The sequence below is a fragment of the Pan troglodytes genome, chromosome 1 (assembly GCF_028858775.2).
Source record: "Pan troglodytes isolate AG18354 chromosome 1, NHGRI_mPanTro3-v2.0_pri, whole genome shotgun sequence".
NCBI lineage: Eukaryota > Metazoa > Chordata > Mammalia > Primates > Hominidae > Pan > Pan troglodytes.
Window position 1 is genome coordinate 145674181 of NC_072398.2, and position 18587 is coordinate 145692767.

Genomic DNA, 18587 nt, shown 5'->3' on the forward strand with positions numbered 1-18587 from the left:
TTTGTATATAAGTACAGCAAGAATAACCACACAGTTCTTTTTAAATTTGATTTGCTGGAAATTTTGACAAACAATCTCAGATTATACTTTTAAAAACCTCTCATCACTAGGAAGCCAAACCAAGGCCGACATCAGACTTTGTCTATGGTTATCTAGTGTCTTGAGGTTCCTAGGCCTGCCAGGAAGTGACAACTTTTTACTCACTCACTGTAATGCTGTGTGTAAGTCCACTTTGTGTTGCTATAAAGGAATATGTGAGACTGGGTAATTTATGAAAAAAAAAAAAAGAGGTTTATTTGGCTTACAGCTCTGCAGGCTATATAAGAAGCATGGCACCAGCATCTCCTCAACTTCCGGTGAGGGGCTCAGAAAGCTTTTACTTATGGTAGGAGGCTAGGGGAGTCAGTAGAGTCACATAGCGAGAGAGGCCTCCCACCAGGCCCTACCTTCAACACTGGGGATCAGATTTCAGCATGAGATTTAGAGGGGATAAACATCCAAACTGTATCACACTGGGAATCCTTGAAGCGAGGCATTCTATTAATTCTCAAATATTACATTTCAGTCAAAGCCTTGGTAATTAAACCAGTGTTTCCAATTGTATTGTGTAATACAGAGAGCAAATTCTTATTGAGCTTATGAAAATAATCATATTAAGGAGAAAGATGGAATGTTTCAATTTTTGTTTATAAAAGTATACTCTACCAAACCATTGTGAGCTAGAGATAGCTTTAAAAAATCATTTTCTTAAATCTGGAAAATAAAACATTAAGAGAACCAGCATTGTTTTAAATAAAAAAGCAATAAAAACCCTTACTTTTTCCTTATCAGTTTTTCAGTCTAATGTAATTAGTTCTTGCTCTGTTTGATCTTAGTTGATAGTTTCACTAAACTACCAGTTTCTTTCTTAGAGTTCTACAAATTCTTACCCAATCCAGTGCTATCTCAAAGTTGTCACAAACCTGTACTTGTCAGAATTTTTTCCATTCTTTCCATGAACTTCTTTGAAGATTATGGTTCTTGCAAAAAGCTTTCAGAACAGCATCAGAATAAAGCAATTAACTGAGGACAATAAGACTTAAAATAGCCATCATTGAAAACCTGATGAGAGTCCATAATGATGCAGCTGACAAAGAAATTGTGTTATTTCTGTGGCATACAACATTTTAACATAATAACCAAAATTATGATTGATTTCTAGAAATTTAATGCAATTTTGAAAAACCTTTTTTTTTTTTTAAGACAGGGTCTCACACTATCACCCAGCCTGGAGTGCAGTGATGTGATCATGGCTCACTGCAGCCTCTGCCTCCTGGGCTCAGGCGATCCTCCCACCTCTCAGCCTCCCAAGTAGCTAGGACTACAACTGTGTGCCACCATGCCTGGTTATTCTTTGTATTTCTTATAGCAATAGGGTTTTACCATGTTGCCCAGGGTGGTCTTGAACTCCTGGACTCAAGCAATCTGCCCACTTCAGCCTCCCAAAGTGCAGGAATTGCAGGTGTGAGCCACCACACCTGGCCTGAATAAATATTTTAATATCATATCTATACAAATGTAAGGAAAAGACGGTTAAACGTTATCTCTTATTGACAATATTTCCTATATAATTTAACATATCAAATAAACCTAATTGGTTTAATATCTCTCTTTTGGACTTCCAGGTGGCTGTGGTTTGGATGTTTGTCCCCCAAATCTCATGTTGAAATTTGATCCCCAATGCTGGAGGTGGGGCTTAATTGGAGGTGTTTGGGTCATGGGGATGGATCCCTCATGAACGGCTTGGTGTCTTCTTTGCGATGAATGAGTTTCCATTCTATTAGTTCCTGTGAGAGCTGGTTGTTTAAAAGAGCCTGTCACCTCCCCACTCCTCTCTTGCTCCCTCTGTGGCCATGTGATCTCTGTACTGTGACTCCCTTTTGCTTTCTGCCATAAGTGGAAGCTTCCTGAGGCTTTTGTCAGATGCCCAGTCTTCCAGCCAGCAAAACTGTGAGTCAAGTAAACCTCTTTTCTTCATAAATTATCCAGCCTTAGGTATTCCTTTATAGCAGCTCTAAAGGGACTAAGACAAGGAGACTTAGAATTTCATTTTGGGAAGTTTGTCAAAAAGATTCAAACACTTGATCAAAAATAGGATCACATTTTTGATCAAGTGTTTGAATATAATACTCATTTAGCCACAATGATAATTAAAATACTTCAAAAGAAGTTACATAGCTGTAGAAAATCTTAACTCTTATAATAAAGAGGAGACTCAGTTTTCCTAAGTAATTAATGACCTAAGAAAGAAAACATGAAGCACAGAAATTATTTTGACAAAATACATAATCTTTCTTTTCTAGGCCACATACCTAAAAAGTCTCACAATTTTTTAATAAGAAAAGATCAGTACACATCAAGAAAACCTTGTTTTAAAATTTTAAAAATAAAGCTTAATTTTTAGAAAAACCTAAAAACAATTCTTTTTTAATTTTAGCCAACTTGATCACACTCAAAATTCCCTTCATAAGATTCATCTTCCTTAAATCTTCTAAAACTTGCAAAGACCTCGTGCAGCTTGCTCAAACCTTCACTTCTTTTTCTTTTTTCTTTTTTTTTTTTTTGAGATGGAGTCTCACTCTTGTTGCCTAGGCTGGAGTGCAATGGTGCGATCTCAGCTCACCGCAATCTCTGCCTCCCAGGTTCAAGCGATTCTCCTCCTTCAGCCTTCCGAGTAGCTGAGATTACAGGCATGCACCACCACGCCCAGCTGATTTTGTATTTTTAGTAGAGACAGGGTTTCTCCATGTTGGTCAGGCTGGTCTTGAACTCCCTCCCTCAGGTGATCCACCCACCTTGGCCTCCCAAAGTGCTGGGACTACAGGAATGAGCCACTGCGCCCAATCTCCTCGTTTTCATATTGAAACAAGCAGTCATTCTACCTTAGGGCAAAAATTTACTTTTCTTTTTCCCTCATCTTTCTGACCACACAGAATTGTCATTCAAAAAAATTAGTCTGTTTTCAACTTTCTTTACCAAAAATATATTCTCAGACTTACAACTTTTTTGTATCTCTTTTTCCTACTTAATAGTTCCTTCCTGCCTTGTTTCCATTTTCTTCATAAATCTTTATTGTGAAAAGCCTTTAACCTTTGAATTAGCTGAAATAACTCTTTTCTACAAAAATATATTCTCATGACTTTTTATAAATTTTTTCACCCAAAACACATTTTACTTTCTCTTGGTATACTTTGCATATATAATTACATATATTAATTAGAATTTTTAACTTTTAGTAACCTTAATTTCTAGTGAAACCTAAGAAGTAAGCAATTTTGAACTATCATATGCCAACATTTTATAACAACACAAGATGACAAAGTATCTATACTTTAATCATTTTTAGCAATTAATGGGTCAGTATTCTAACTTACTTGGAAATGGCTGACATTTCAGGAATATTACTTAATCATATGACTTTAAGATTATGTTACTTTAAGATTTTTGAAACTATGAAGAGTTTATTTAAAACCTTTAACTCATTTACTTTCACCTAATTTACTTGTTCTTAAAAATTATGCTTCAATTGGTCGTTAAACAAAGCTAGCCACTATCTCAAGTTATTTCCTTGTTAACCATTTTTACAGTATGCCAATGTTAGTTGCTACCTAAACAAGAGCCCTAAAGTTAAATATGAGGTTATTTTGTTGGTCAGAAGACACACTGTTTTATTGAACTAGCCTTATTTACCAAAGATTTACCTGTCACATGAACTGAAAGGTATTTGAGTTAGTCTCTTAGCCTGTTTTCTTTTGCTATAACAAAATACCAAAGACTTGGTAATTTATAAAGAAAAGTGGTTTATTTAGCTCATTATTCTAGAGGCTGGAAAGTCCAAGACGGGGCAGCCCATCTGGTCAGCTTCTGGTGAGTGTCTCATGTTGCATCATAACATGGTGGAGAAACAGAAGGGAAAGCAGGCATGGAAAAGGGATAAAACACAGGCGTGACCTCACCTTATAACAACCTGTTTTCCTTTGAGAACTAATCCAGTCTTGTGGAATTAACCCAGTCTCATGAGAAAGACATTAATCTATGTGATTGACCTAATCATCTCTTAAAGACTTTACCTCCCCACATTGTTATATTGGCAGTTAAATTTCAACACGAATTTTGGTGCAGACACACAGCAAACCATAGCATTTAGTGCAGTTTTTCTGATGAAATATTATATTTTGTCACTTACTTTTTCTTTAAGCCAATTAATTAAAGCTTTTTCATATATTTTGGTAGCAAAATATCACATACATATAACACATGTAGACATACAGACACACAGCCAGAAGCAGATCTTAGAGCTTTTATAAGATTCTCTATTTGCCAGTTTTTCAATAGTTTCTCTTTCTTCTTTAGATTATCAATCTCCTGATTACCTGTTCTGCTGTTTTAATTTATTGTTAGCTAGGCAACCCTAAATTTGTCATTCCAAAGGCATGACTCTTAGGTGAGACAATGTAGAAAATTTACATCTCAAAGCACACAACTGAGATCTAAACACCATTATTTGCTGAAACAAGGGCAAAGATTAAGACCCCATAAGACAAGATGGGCAGGAAAAGTACTATAAACACAGTTAAGGTTTGTTATGTGAATTTTAAGCCAATGTCTTCTCACTGTAAAAATTTCTAATGGTTTTAGGTGCAAAGAAAGAGAAGCCCTTAGAAATGGAGATTTTCTTTATAGATGTAAATTTCTTTTACAAGGGGTTTTTAAATAGCTAAATGTTAGAAAGTTGTATTTTAGAGACCAATTTAGTACAATAGATGGTCATTTTAGATTGTTTATTAATTGGATCACTGTCTTCAGGGTAGAGCCCTCTAATGAATAGGACAAAGAAGGCATTTTCTTTGCCTGGACTCATGGATAGAAAAATTCCTCACAACTGAAATTTTGTTTTTTATTTTGAGGGAGAGACTGTCCCCACAAGTGGAGTTTAAACTGTGTGACTTATGCCTCAGTCTCCTGATCTGTACACTAGAGGTAATAATATCTCCTTCAGAGGGGTATTTTAAGAAGTAAAGATGATACATAGTGTATAGAACAATGCTATAAGTATTAGTTGTTGATGTTGTTATTGCTATTAAGGAGTGTCTTGTGCAAAATAAATATTTCGTTTGAGGGAATAAAACAATTAAAAGAATGGGCAACTGAATTATTGTTATAGAGCAAAATGACCTAGGAGAGACCAAATACTAGGAATCAGCCATGTATGTCAGATGCTTAGAGTGTCCATGTCAAAGACCTTTGGAAACTGCAGGACTTTTATTCTTACATCAGTCCCCATGAAGTCAGGATCTGTGAAGAGTCTGAGATTTTACTTCCTTTCCTTGTAGTTGCATCGTAGTTGACCCACCTCAAAATGGGAAATGTCAGGCCTGAGAGTCATCAGGGGTTCATTTTCTTTCTTTTTTCTTTTCTTTTTTTTTTTTTTTAGACAGAGTCTTGCTCTGTTGCCAGGCTGGAGTGCAGTGGCGCGATCTCGGCTCACTGCAACCTCTGACTCCCTGGTTCAAGCTGTTCTCCTGCCTCAGCCTCCCGAGTAGCTGGGATTACAGGCACATGCCACCACGCCCAGCTAATTTTTGTATTTTTAGTACAGACAGGGTTTCACTATGTTGGCCAGACTGGTCTCGAACTCCTGACCTCATGATCCGCCCGCCTCAGCCTCCCAAAGCACTGGGATTACAGGTGTGAGCCATCACACCCAGCCCACGGGTTCATTTTCTAACAAGAGCTCAGCAGCACTTATGTTATGAGTTGAATTGATACCCTCTCAGAATTCATATGTTGAAGTCCTAACCCCTAGTACCTCAGAATGTGATCTTATCTGGAGATAGAGTCTTCACAGTGGTAATCAAATTAAAATGAGGTAATCAGAGTAGGCCCTAATTCAGTATAACTGTGGCTTTGTAAGAAGAGGAAATTTGGACATATAGACATGCATACCAAGATAATACAATGTGAATATGAAGACAGCTATCTATAAGCCAAGGAACGAGGCCTAGAACAGATGCTTTCCTCATAGCCTTAGCAAGGAACCAACCCTGCAGATACCTTGATTTCAAGTTGCTAGGCTCCAGAACTGAGACAATACATTTTTGTTGCTTAAGCCAAAAACAAAAACAAAAATGGAGTTTAATGTAGAATCTCAGAAATCACCACTAAAGAACTTATTCATGTAACCAAACACCACCTGTTCCCCAAAACCTATTGAAAAAAAAATTTTTTTAAATAAATAGATAAAGTAGAAATCACAGTTCTGGTGTCTACCTACAGGATAACAACTGGAGCTTCCCCCAAAGGCCTGTCAATCCTGGTGGTCAATGTGGAGATTATCAGAGGGTAGACAGCCTGTTTATAATGTTTTCCCTGGAAATATTTGGGGCAGTCTCTTTTCCAATGTCCTGCTTGTTTGCACCAATACCAACAGTTTTTTGGAAACTGTTTTTTCAGTCATTTATTAAAGAAATGCCCCAGAGCAGGCCAAAAGGCCAGCCTAGGTTGTTGGTTGCCATCCAACTGAAACACTTTGGTAATGGCTTTCAAAAAGTTATTTGCAGTTTTTCCCTGCTTTCCATAATGGACCAGGCAGGGCTTGTCAGGTAATACCATTCTGCATCTTTCACCCATTTTGGGGCTTCTCTAATTCTCACCAATATGTGCATTCGTTGGTTGAGCTCAGATATCCTGGGGTTATAAGTTTCAGTGAAGACCCTAAATTTTTCCTACATTTTTCTATATTTATTTATTTATTTAGAGATGGGGTCTCACTCTGTCGCCCAGGCTGGAGTGCAGTGACATAATCGTAACTCACTGCAGCCTCAAACTCCTGGGCTGAAGTGATCCTCCCACCTCAGCCTCCCAAGTAGCTGGGGTTATAGGCATGTGCCACTACACCTGGCTTCTCTTCAGAAAATATTTGGAGGTCTTCTGTAGGTTTAGGAACTTTTTAAACTATGGCCCTTGGCTCTGTTTCTGTCCAAAGAGTATAAGTCACTCAGGGATTACTTCCTGAATTTGGGGTGGTTTTTCTTATAAAGAAAGCATTTAATTGTGTTTTCAGAAAAGGAAGGCATTTAAGACAGAGTTAGTAGACTGACTATTCAGGCAAAGACAGAGGGGAGCAGAATAAGTCAGGTTAATGTTACTGTCCTTCGTATGGATGATATCTCACATTTGTAACTTTTTATTAGCTCTTTGCAATGAATTTTTTTAAAAAGCAATTTTAGAATCCTGTTGTCTGTTTGAGGCTTCTGAATGCCAATTAGAATAACAATCCCATTCTCTCTGCCTAATTATAGAAACTTGGGATTCAAGTACACTTATATGAATGGTCTTGTTCATCTGGAACATTCTGCATAGTAGCCATTATAATTCTATATTATCTGTAGTAAGATTTGATATTTGCAGCTTCCTGAGCCATAATTCTGTATGTGAAAAAGGCAGGCATACTGGAAGGCAGAGTTGTCAGATGTTTAGAAATTAAGGATCCCATTTTTATGTTGGATTTTGGGTCTCTTAGAGCTAGGATGGCTTTGGCTCTAAGATCTCAGTGCTCAAGAAGAGAACAAATAAAGAGGCCCCTGCAGTAATAACCACTTACTGTGACTACCGTCTAAGAAGCTGGCACTGTGGTATGGGGGTGGGCGTGGCAACCCCATGCCCTCTTTGGGTACATTACATCCCAGCACATCCATGTGTTCACCAACCCCAAAGCTTATCAAATCTTGTTATTCAGAAGTTTTTATGGAGTCTAATCTCCAGTCCTTCCCCCTTCCCTTTCCTGGAGGTCAGTAGGTGACATGGTTTGGCTGTGTCCCTACCCAAATCTCATCTTGTAGTTCCTATAATCCCCACATACGCTGTAGAATGTCTTGGGACAGGTGTGTGGAGTAGAGGATGGTGCAGTTGGGTTTTAAATCAGATTCACTCTAATTGCAGATCAGGCTGTGTTCAGTTCTAACTAGAAGGTAGGAGATCTTGCCAGTTCTCCAATTTGGCCATTACCAAGGGACCCCGGATAAAGCTGATATATGATCCCTATTTGTCATTTGTCTCTTCCTAATTAGCCATAAGGTAGAGAAGAGGTGGGAGGTGGTGATTGACACCCCTAACCACCAGCAAATAGGGTGAGGACACTGAGGCAGGACTGGGCTTGACTTAACATAGAAAGATATGCAACCACATATTTCTTTCTATCTTTTGACTTCAGATATAAAAACGACTAGAATTTATTTTCCTATGATAAGTAGTAAAAAAGATGCTTCTGTTTTTCGTTAGAAGTTAAGAGGTCTTCTAGAATCGTCAACTTTGATTACGCATTCTTTTGCTCTTATCACTGAATTATATTAGCATAACTGTAACAGAAATTGTTGATATTTTACTAATGGTGAGCCCACTAGCATGGTGGGCTCTAAAATTCCCTCCCTAACACTTTTTGCTTCCATTGTCTTTTAGGGAGCTAATTCCAACTCCCAACTAGAACATGAGTTCCCCTAGGTCAAGGAGTTAATCTTCCTTGTGTCGTATTCATTCATCCTTTGCTCATTTATTCATTCCATAAAACTTGTTAGCATCTCCTGTTTGGTAGGCACTGTGCCAGGCCCCGTACATTACATGGTTATATAGCCATCAACATCAGAGTAGAGACTCTAGCCTCACAGAGCTCACAGTCTCTTATAAAGCCCATCATGATGAGAGGATTTCAACTAAGTGAGTAAAGCATTGAGCACAGGGTCTGAGACAGCATCAGCCACTCAACACACATCTGTTCAGTGAATGGATAACTCAGCAGTGCTGGAAGTAGCACAGAGTTGGTATTCTGAGACTTCCGTATGGGATTGTCTAGACTCCCAGACTAAAATTTAATAGTTAGTAAATAATATTTATTGAACATTTACTGAGTAGGTCACCATGCTAAGAGCTTTATAAACATCATTTTATTCATCACAACGCTTTGAGATAAAAACAACTTTTATTTTTATTTTTTCCAGTTTGTTTTTGTTTGTTTGTTTGTTTGTTTTGAGACAGGATCTCACTCTGTTGCCCAGGCTGGAGTGCATTTAATTTTCATTTTTAGTAGAGACAGGGTCTCACTTTATTGTCCAGGCTGATCTCGAACTCCTGGGCTCAAGGTATCCTCCTGCCTCAGCCTCCCAAAGTGCTGGGATTACAGGTGTGAGCCACCACACCTGGCCTAAAAACAACTGTTAATGATCATTTTATGGGTGAGGAAACTGAGGCTCAGAGTGTAGTATCTTTCCCAATCAACTAGCAACTATCAGAAAAAGGATTTGAACCAAGTTGTTTAATTTCAAAACCTGTGAATGTAATCATTTTGCTACATAGCCTCTTAGGGGTCGTCTATTTGAATTCCTTTAAGTGAATCCTGGGCCGGTGAACTTTAAACAGACTGTCAGTCAGGATGCCAAATACTCCACACTGAAAGTAGATAGAAATAGCTTCATCAGGAGCACAGTGAAGGTGACACTTTCTCCTTTGTGACATTTTTCAGAGAGCCATTGGTGGTCCTAGAGTATTACTATCTACTAGGATTTACTGGGTGCTACATCCAGATAAGCCAAAGAGGAGATGGCTCTGGGTTGTTATAATGACATTTTCATGATTTTTTCATGTAACGTCATTTTACACTTTATTAAGTATTCTCATGATTCTGGACAACAGATTTTGAAATGGTACTCAGAAAAATGAGGCAAATTTAGTGTGTTGTTTCCTTTTATGATTCCAATTGCATTTTTTCATGGGTCACTGTGAACAAGGCTTACAATTATTTTTATATAATGACTTTTTCATTCACATTATTTCTGTAATCTCATAGTTTAATGACTATTACTGTCTATTTATATGACTTGTATTTATAAGACTGGTGTTCAAGAGAAAGTTTATTTTTTCCTAACAATAGTAGTAATGGCACATAACTAAGATTGAGGGATCACTTTGTGTCAGGCTTTTCATTAAGGCTGTTTATATGTATTATTTCATTTAATCATCATATCAACCCTATGAGATAGTCACGATTGTGATCTCCAATTTACAGACAAGGAACCAAAAGTTGTAGAAGTTGAGTGATATAGTTTGGATGTTTGTCTCTCCAGATCTCATGTTGAAATTTGACCCCCAGTGTTGGAGGTGAAGCCTAGTGGAAGGTGTTTGGGTCATGGGGGCAGATCTTTCATGAAAGGCTTGGTGCCATCCTCAGAGTAATGAGTGAGTGCTCACTCTATTAGTTCCCCTGGAACTGATTGTTAAAAAGAACTTGGCACCTCCCCAAGTTCCATTGCTTCCTCTCTCTCACCATGTGATGTCTGCACACAATGACTCCTCTTTCCCTTCTGCCATGAGTGGAAGCAGCCTGAGGCCCTTGTCAGAAGTAGATGCTGGTGCAACGCTTCTTGTACAGCCTGCAGAACTGTGAGCCAAATAAACCTTTTTTCTTTATAAATTACCCAGCCTCCAGTATCCTTTAATAGCATCATAGACAGAAAATTGGTACTGAGGAGTGGAGCATTGCAATAAAAATACCTGAAAATGGGGAAGCAGTCTTAGAACTGGATAATGGACAGAGTTTGGAGGGCTCAAAAGACAAAAAGACAAGGGAAAGTTTGGAACTTCTTAGAGACTGGCTAATTGGTTGTGACCAGACTCCTGATAGAAATATGGATAGTGAAGCCCAGCTGACAAGGTCTCAAATGGAAGTGAGGAACTTAGTGGGAACTGGAGCAAAGGTCACTTTTGTTATGCCTTAACAAATATCTTGGCAGCATTGTGTCCATGTCCTAGGGATTTGTGGAAGGCTGAATTTAATAGTGATGATGATGAAGGTTATCTGGTAGAAGAAATTTCTAAGCAGCAAAGCACTCAAGAAGTGGTGTAGCTGCTTCTAACAGCCTATAATCAGATATGGGAGCAAAGGAATGAGCTTAAGTTGGAATTTATATTTAAAAGGGAAACAGAGCAGAAAATTTTGGAAAGTTCTCAGCCTGCCTATGTAGTAGGAAGGAAAGAGCACTTTTAGATGAAATCCAAGGATGTGGCTGATCTATTGCTTGCTAGAGAGATTAACATGGATAAAAGGGAGCCAGGTGCTAATAGTCAAGACAATGGGAAAAAGGTCCTGAAGGTGTTTCAGAAACCTTCAAGACCACCTTTCCCATCACAGACCCAGAGACCTAGGAGGTCAGAGTGGTTTCAGGGGAATGGCCCAGGGCACCACTGCCCTATACCACCTCAGGACACTACCCCCCAGTCCCTGCTGCTTTTAGCTCCGGCCAGTTATTTCTCCAATTGTCTGTCTGGAGGGTATAAGCCTTAATAAGCCTTGGTAATTTCCATATGGTGTTAAGTCTTCAGGCATGCAGAATGCAAGGGTGATGGAGGCTTGGCAGCTTCCACCTAGATTTCAGAGGATATATCAGAAAGCTTGAGTGCCCAGGCAGAAGCTTGCTGCAGGGTGGAGCCCCCACAGAGAACCTCTACTAGGGCAGTGTGGCAGGGAAATGTAGGGTAAAAGCCCCCTACACAGAGTTCCCACTGGGGTATTGCTTAATGAAGCTGTGGGAATGGGGCTGCCATCCTCAAGATCCCAGAATTATAGACCCACCAGCAGCATGTACCCTCAGCTTGGAAAAGCTGCAGGCATTGGACTCCAACTCATGAGATCAACCATGTGTGCTGCCCAGCAAAGCTGTGGGGACAGCACTGCCTAAGGCCTTAGGAGCCCACCCCTTGCACCGGTGTGCTCTGGATGTGGGACATAGAGTCAAAGATTGTTTTGGAGCTTTAAGGTTTAACGTCTGCCCTACTGAGTTTTGGACTTGCATGGGGCTTGTTACCCCATTCTTTTGTCCAATTCCTCCCTTTTGGAATCGGACTGTTAACCCAGTGCCTGTACAAACGTTGTATCTTGGAAATAAATAATTTGTCTTTGATGGTACAGGCTCCCAGCTGTAAGTAACTTCCCTTGAGTATCAGATGAGACTTTGGACTTTGGACTTCTGAGTTGATGCTGGAACAAGCTAAAATTTTAGGTGACTGTTGGGATAGAATGATTGCATTTTGCAATATGAAAAGGACATGAGATTTGGGGAACCAGGGAAAGGATTACATACTTTGGATATCATGTTGAAATTTTATTCCCAATGTTAAGAGGTGGGCCTAGTGGGAAGTGTTTGTGTCATGGGGGTAGATCCCTCATGCTTGGTGCCATCCTCCTGGTAATGAGTGAGTTCTCACTCTATTAGTTCCTGCAAGAGCTGCTTGTTAAAAAGAGCCTGGCATCTTCCTTCCCTCTCTCTCCTCCTTCATCTCTCTCACCATGTGATCTCTGCTTATACCTGCTCCCATTGGCTTCCACCATGAGTAGAAGTGATTTGAAGCCCTTCCCAGATGCATATGCTGGCACCATTCTTCTTGTGCAACCTGTGGAACCTTGAGCCAAATACACATCTTTTCTTTATAAATTACCCAGCTTCAGGTATTCCTTTATAACAATGCAAATGCACTAAGGCATGGAGTAATAGCCCAAGGTCACACAACTAGTAAGTAAGTGGTAGATCCTATATTCAAAATGAGGCCTCATTTGTTCCAATATCCATGAGCTCAACTGCTCTCCTATACCATCTTCCTGCCAGGCCGCTCTAACTGCAGAGTAAACTTGCATCAGATAAGAGGTTATGCCTTGATTAAGGCCTTGTGGTCCAAACTTATGGGTTTTCCAGTGGGCAAAATTATTTGAGGAAAAGATTTCACATTTTCCAACTTTTCTTCTTTTGAAATATGTGTTAAAATGAGGTTGCTTTCTTAAAAGCAAACTGTTAAAGAATACAGTCAGTAAGCTATAATTTAGTATGTATTTTACTAATGCTTTATTTATTTCTAAGATGATCCTGGTCTTCTTCACCAGCCTTCAGTGGATTGTTTTTCTCCAAGCCATTCTGAATCTGTTTTTGATTCAAGTTAGAAAAGCTCCCTGGCTATAGCTATGGTTCTGTGTTTCCAGCTGCTTTACTCTGTGCCAGTGGCTTTGAGTTCTTCAGCAAAGGTACTCTGGCAGACCAAGTCTGTCTTACTCAGAAGCTTAAATAGATATTGCAGAGGAGAAGAGGAAAAGAATCAGCAGTGATTATTACTTGTACTTCTGAGACTCTGTTAATTGTAATGTCATGGTTAAATTTGCTTATTAACCACTTTGATTCAGACTCATCTTCCAAATACAGTCCAGAGACAGACTGCTATACAGTTATAAAAGGTCTCCTTAATTAGCTTCCAAGTTCCATTAGAGTTAAGGTTGTATCAGAGCTTAGCATTTTAAGTAACATGGAAATAAATCCTAAAGAAGTTTTATCACACTCACTGTCTGCTCCCTTTCATGCCAATGTCACCAAGATCATCAAGAATCACTAAATTTGTTCTTAGAGAAGCAATTTCTAGACCTCCCTTCTGTTCATTTGTTAAGGGGAGAAATGTTGTTCCTCATTGTTTAAATGAGAAAAAATTTTCATTTGAGTTATGGGACATTATATAATGTTGTCACAGAGGTGGTCAGGAAAGAAAAGTAACAATGTTTAGGTGTATAGTCTTGAAGCTTTGACTTCCATCATGAAAGATTAACTGCTACAGGAATTTTTCTTTTGCTGTAAGTAATTAGAAAACTGGACCAACTATGTGAAACAGCTTTTCAGACAGTGCACACAGGAAGTGTAGGACTGATCCCTGAGGGAAGGGAAACAAATGAATTGAGATTACAATTTTCCCAGCTTATTGTCTGGAGGCAGTTTTCAGGCCACAGAGGTGGAGGAGGGGATGCAGAACAGAACCTACTGGTCTTATCAAATTGAGGGGACAAAAAATCAGTTTGGGAGAACTAAAATGGTAGAATTTGCAGGGCAGAGTACTGGAGATGAGGGGCTGCTCAAATACAGCATTCCAGAGATATGCAGGATTGTTACTTGAGTCTTTGGGTAGGTATGTATTTGTCTGTGCATGCATAAGAGGAACTACCCAAAGCTAGAGAAAGAACCAGCAGAAAATAAGCCAGACAATTCCCAGAACTCACGCAGAAATGAGATTATATTCCTAAAAGCCAGAAAGGAGAGACCTCACAATACACAGGGCTTTGAGTAGAGCCTCAGAAGAGCCTTGCCTTAGCAGTGAGGGGAAATCACTACTTAATACCAGAAACTTTACACATCATGATCAAATACAGGAATACCTCAGAGATAGTACAGGTTCCATTCAGATTATTACAATAAAAGCAAATACCACAATAAAGGGAGTCACAATTTTTTTTGCTTCCCAGTCCATATAAAAGTTATGTTTACATTTTAATGTAGTCTATTAATTGTGGAATGGCATCATGTCTTAAAAATATATATGTATCTCAGTTAAAGAATATTTTATGGCTAAAAAATGCTGACAATCATCTGAACCTTTAGCAAGTCATAATCTTTTTCTTGGGGAGGGTCTCGTCTCAATGTCGATGGCTGCCGACCTATCAGGGTTGTGGTTGTTGAAGGTTGAGGTGACTGTGGCAATTTTAAAAAATAAGACAACAGTGAAGTTTGCTGTGTTGATTGACTCTTCCTTTCATGAAACATTTCTCTGTAAGAAGCAATGCTGTTTGATAGCATTTTACTCACAGTAGATCTTCTTTCAAGATTGTAGTCCTCTCAAACTACCATTGCTCTGTCAATCAACCAAGTTTTTGGACTATTCTAAATATTTTATTATCATTTCAACAATGTTTCACAGCATCTTCACCAGGAGCAGTTTCCATCTTGAGAAACCACTTTCTTTGCCCATCCATAAGAAGCAACTCCTCATCCATTCAAGTTTTATCATGACATTGCAGCAATTCAGTCATATCTTCAGGCTGCACTTCTAATTCTAATTCTCTTGCTATTTCTACCACATCTGCAGTTACTTTCTCTACTGAAGTCTTAAACCATTCACAGTTGGAATCAGCTTCTTCCAAACTTCTGTTAATGTTGATACTTTGACCTCCTCCCATGAATCACAAATGTTCTTAATGACATCTAGAATGATGAATCCTTTCCAAAAGGTTTCCCACTTATTTTGCCCAGATTCATCAGAGGAATCACTGTTTTGGCAGCAATAGCCCTATGAAATGTATTTCTTCAATAATAAGACTTGAAAGTTGAAATTACTCCTTGATTTATGGGTGGCAGAATGAATCTTGTGTCAGCAGGTGTAAAAACAGCATTAATCCCCTTGAGCATTTCTATCAGAACTCTTGGGTGACCAGGTGTATTGTCAATGAGCAGTAATATTTTGAAAGCAATCTTTTTTTCTGAGCAGTAGGTCTCAACAGTGGGCTTAAAATATTCAGCAAACCATGCTGTAAACAGATGTGCTGTTATGCAAGTTTTGTTGTTCCATTTGTAGAGCACAGTCAGAGTCAATTTAGCATTATTCTTAAGAGCCCAAGGATTTTCAGAATGGTAAATGAGTATTGGCTTTAATTTAAGGTAACCAGCTCCATTAACCTCTAACAAGAGAGTCAGCCTGTGTTTTGAAGCTTTGAAGCCAGGATTAACTTCTCCTTAACAGCTAGAGAAGTCCTAGATGACATTTTCTTCCAATATAAGGCTACTGGATTTAATTTGAAAACTTTTGTTTAGTATAACCGTCTTCATCAACCATATTCATAACATACAATGCTGTGTGTTAGCTGTAATAGATCTTCTGAATAACTTGTTGCAGCTTCTACATCAGCACTTGCTGCTTCACCTTGTACTTTTATGTTATAAAGATGGCTTCTTTCCTCATAAGCCAGCCTCTGCTACCTTTAAACTTCCAGCCTCTGCTACCTTTAAACTTCTGCAGCTTCCTCACCTCACCTCTTCTCAGATCTCGTAGAATTTAAGAGAGTTGGGGCCTTGCTCTGGATTAGGCTTTGGCTTAAGAGAATATTGGGGCTGGTTTGATCTTCCATCCAGACCACTAAAACTTTCTCCATATCATCAATAAGGCTGTTTTACTTTCTTATTAGTCGTGTGTTCACTAGAGTGGCACTTTTAATTTCCTTCAACAACTCAACTTCCTTTACAATCACAACTTGGCTAACTGGCATGAGAGGCCTAGCTTTTGGCCTGTCTCAGCTTTTAACATACCTTCCTCACTAAGCTTCATAATTTCTAGCTTCTGATTTAAAGTGAGAAATGTACAATTCCTCCTTTCACTTGAACACTTGGAGGCCATGGTAGGATATTAATTGGCCTAATTTCAATATTGCTATGTCTCCAGGAATAGGTAGATCCCCAGGAGAGGGAGTGACAGGGAAACAAACCAGTCAATGGAGTAGTCAGAACACACACACATTTATTGATTAAGTTTGCTGTCTTATGTGGACGTAGTAAGTTTGAAATACTGCAGGAATTAACAAAAATGTGACACAGAGATATAAGCAAGCACATGCTGTTGAAAGAATGGCATCAATAGACTTGCTTGATGCGGGTTTTCCACAAACCTTCAATTTGTAAAAAAAAACAGTATCTGCAAATCACAATAAAGCAAAGTGCAATAAAACAAGGTATGCTTGTAACTGAAAACCAGTAGTGAAGAGATAATCTGAAAAGCAGTCAGAGGAAAAATACTCATTGTGTATAAAGGAACAAAGACTAGGATGATAGCGGAATTCCCATTAGAAACAATGCAGGCGTAAAGGCATAAGAATGATATAATGGACTTGGGGACTCTGGGGGAAGGGTGGGAGGGGGGTGAAGGATAAAAGACTACACATTGGGTAACGTGTATACTTCTCGGTGACAGGTGCACCAAAATCTCAGAAATAACCACTGAAGAACTTATCCATATAACCAAAAATCACCTGTTCCCCCAAAACTATTGAAATAAAGAAAAGAAACAATGCAGGCTGAAAACATTGTAATGACAATCTTTGTAAGTGCAAAAAAACAAAAAACAAAAAACACTTGCCAACCTAGAATTCTGTATCCAAAGAATATATCTTTTTTTTTTTTTTTTTTTGGATGGAGTTTTGCTTTTGTCACACAGGCTGGAGTGCAGTGATCTCGGCTCACTGCAACCTCCACCTCCCAGGTGCAAGCAGTTCTCCTGTCTCACCCGAGTAGCTGGGATTACAGGCGCCCACCACCACGCCCGGCTAATTTTTGTATTTTTTTAGTAGAGATGAGGTTTCACCATGTTGGCCAGGCTGGTCCTGAACTCCTGACCTCAGGTAATCCACCTGTCTTGGCCTCCCAAAGTGCTGGGATTACAGGTGTGAGCCACCACGCCCAGCTAGAATATATCTTTCAGGTCTATAGTTTCTTCTCTGAAACCCAGAGCGCCAGATGTGTTTTAAAATTTATAATTTTTCATATTTTGAAAGTAAACGGAGTATGTCAACCATATTTCATAACACACACACATAAGTCTAAGATAGCACCCTTTAATCAACCACATTAATATATGTGCAGCAAAACCTAGGAATGTTCATTCTAGATGATATAAAGTCTAAAACTTTCATATCAAATCAGGTTTTACTACCAAATTAGTTCAGGCACTAAATTAAAAAAGAATACCCTTGGTTTTCAGAACTTTGGGCTTTCAGAATTGTAAATAAGAGACCTAGTGCTAGTCAGTTTTCTACGTTATGCCTGCCTTACCTCTGATCCTTACCAATCCTTACCTTGTTTGTTATCACAAATAATATGTGACTACAGAAGGCAGCATGGATCATGTAACCAGAGGCCAGTGGGAATATGACCATTTCAGCTCTGCCAGTGCCAGGGACCAAGAATCTGAGACTATGTTGGGATGATTGTACATCCTGGAAGATGCCAGCACAAAATGCTGGGTAAATGCTCATTATGAATGTCACCTAGGAAGAAAGCAGTGGAGAGGAGGGGATGGACCTGAATTTAACTGAGTTGGAATTTAAAATAATTGAGAAATTACTGGACTTGACTGTGTTTACCCGGATTATCTACTTATAAGAAAATGAAGTTACATTTTTACATAACAGAATTTATAAGTTTTTAAATTATCTACTAAACATTACTTAATGTCATACGGCCTGGTTCATCATCTGTTAAATAGGAAGAATAATACCAACTTCACAAAATTGTATAAGGCTTCAAGGAGAAGATTGAGAAAGAAAAAGAAAACTTCATACACTTAAAAGAAAAATGTAACAGAGAATGTTAGGTAAGCTTGGGTTTTTAAACCAATGAGCTCTCTGTTGTTTTGGCAGAATTACTCTGGCTCCAGTGTGTGAGATGAATTTGAGAAGGGACAGCTGTTAGAAGGAGACCAGTTAGGAGGCTTTGCAATCATTCAGGCAACAGGGAATGAGGCCTTTTGTTAGGAAATTGCAGTGTACATGGGTTCAAGATCCTTTCCAGTGGTAGAGACATGGAAAAGAGTGAGGAACTCAGAAGGAGTCAAAGATGACCTAAGATTCCAAGGTTGGTGATTAAAGAGGACAGTGATGACATTAACTGAGTTGGAAAGTAAGGATGCCAGCAGGTTTGGGAAATAGATAAGTT

General features: G+C 38.9%; 1 protein-coding gene across 7 annotated transcripts in view; it reads left to right on the plus strand.

Annotated features, from left to right (window-relative positions):
- The window catches only part of DDAH1 (dimethylarginine dimethylaminohydrolase 1), a 260786-nt gene that overhangs the window by 181059 nt on the left and 61140 nt on the right, over nt 1-18587 (plus strand). The window contains exon 1 of one of the 7 annotated variants that reach the window (XM_003949450.5): nt 18397-18506. The exons of the other annotated variants lie outside the window; for them this stretch is intronic. The gene's annotated coding sequence lies outside the window, so the exon portion shown is untranslated. Of the gene's footprint in view, nt 1-18396; nt 18507-18587 lie in introns of those variants that run through there. 7 annotated transcript variants of the gene reach the window in all.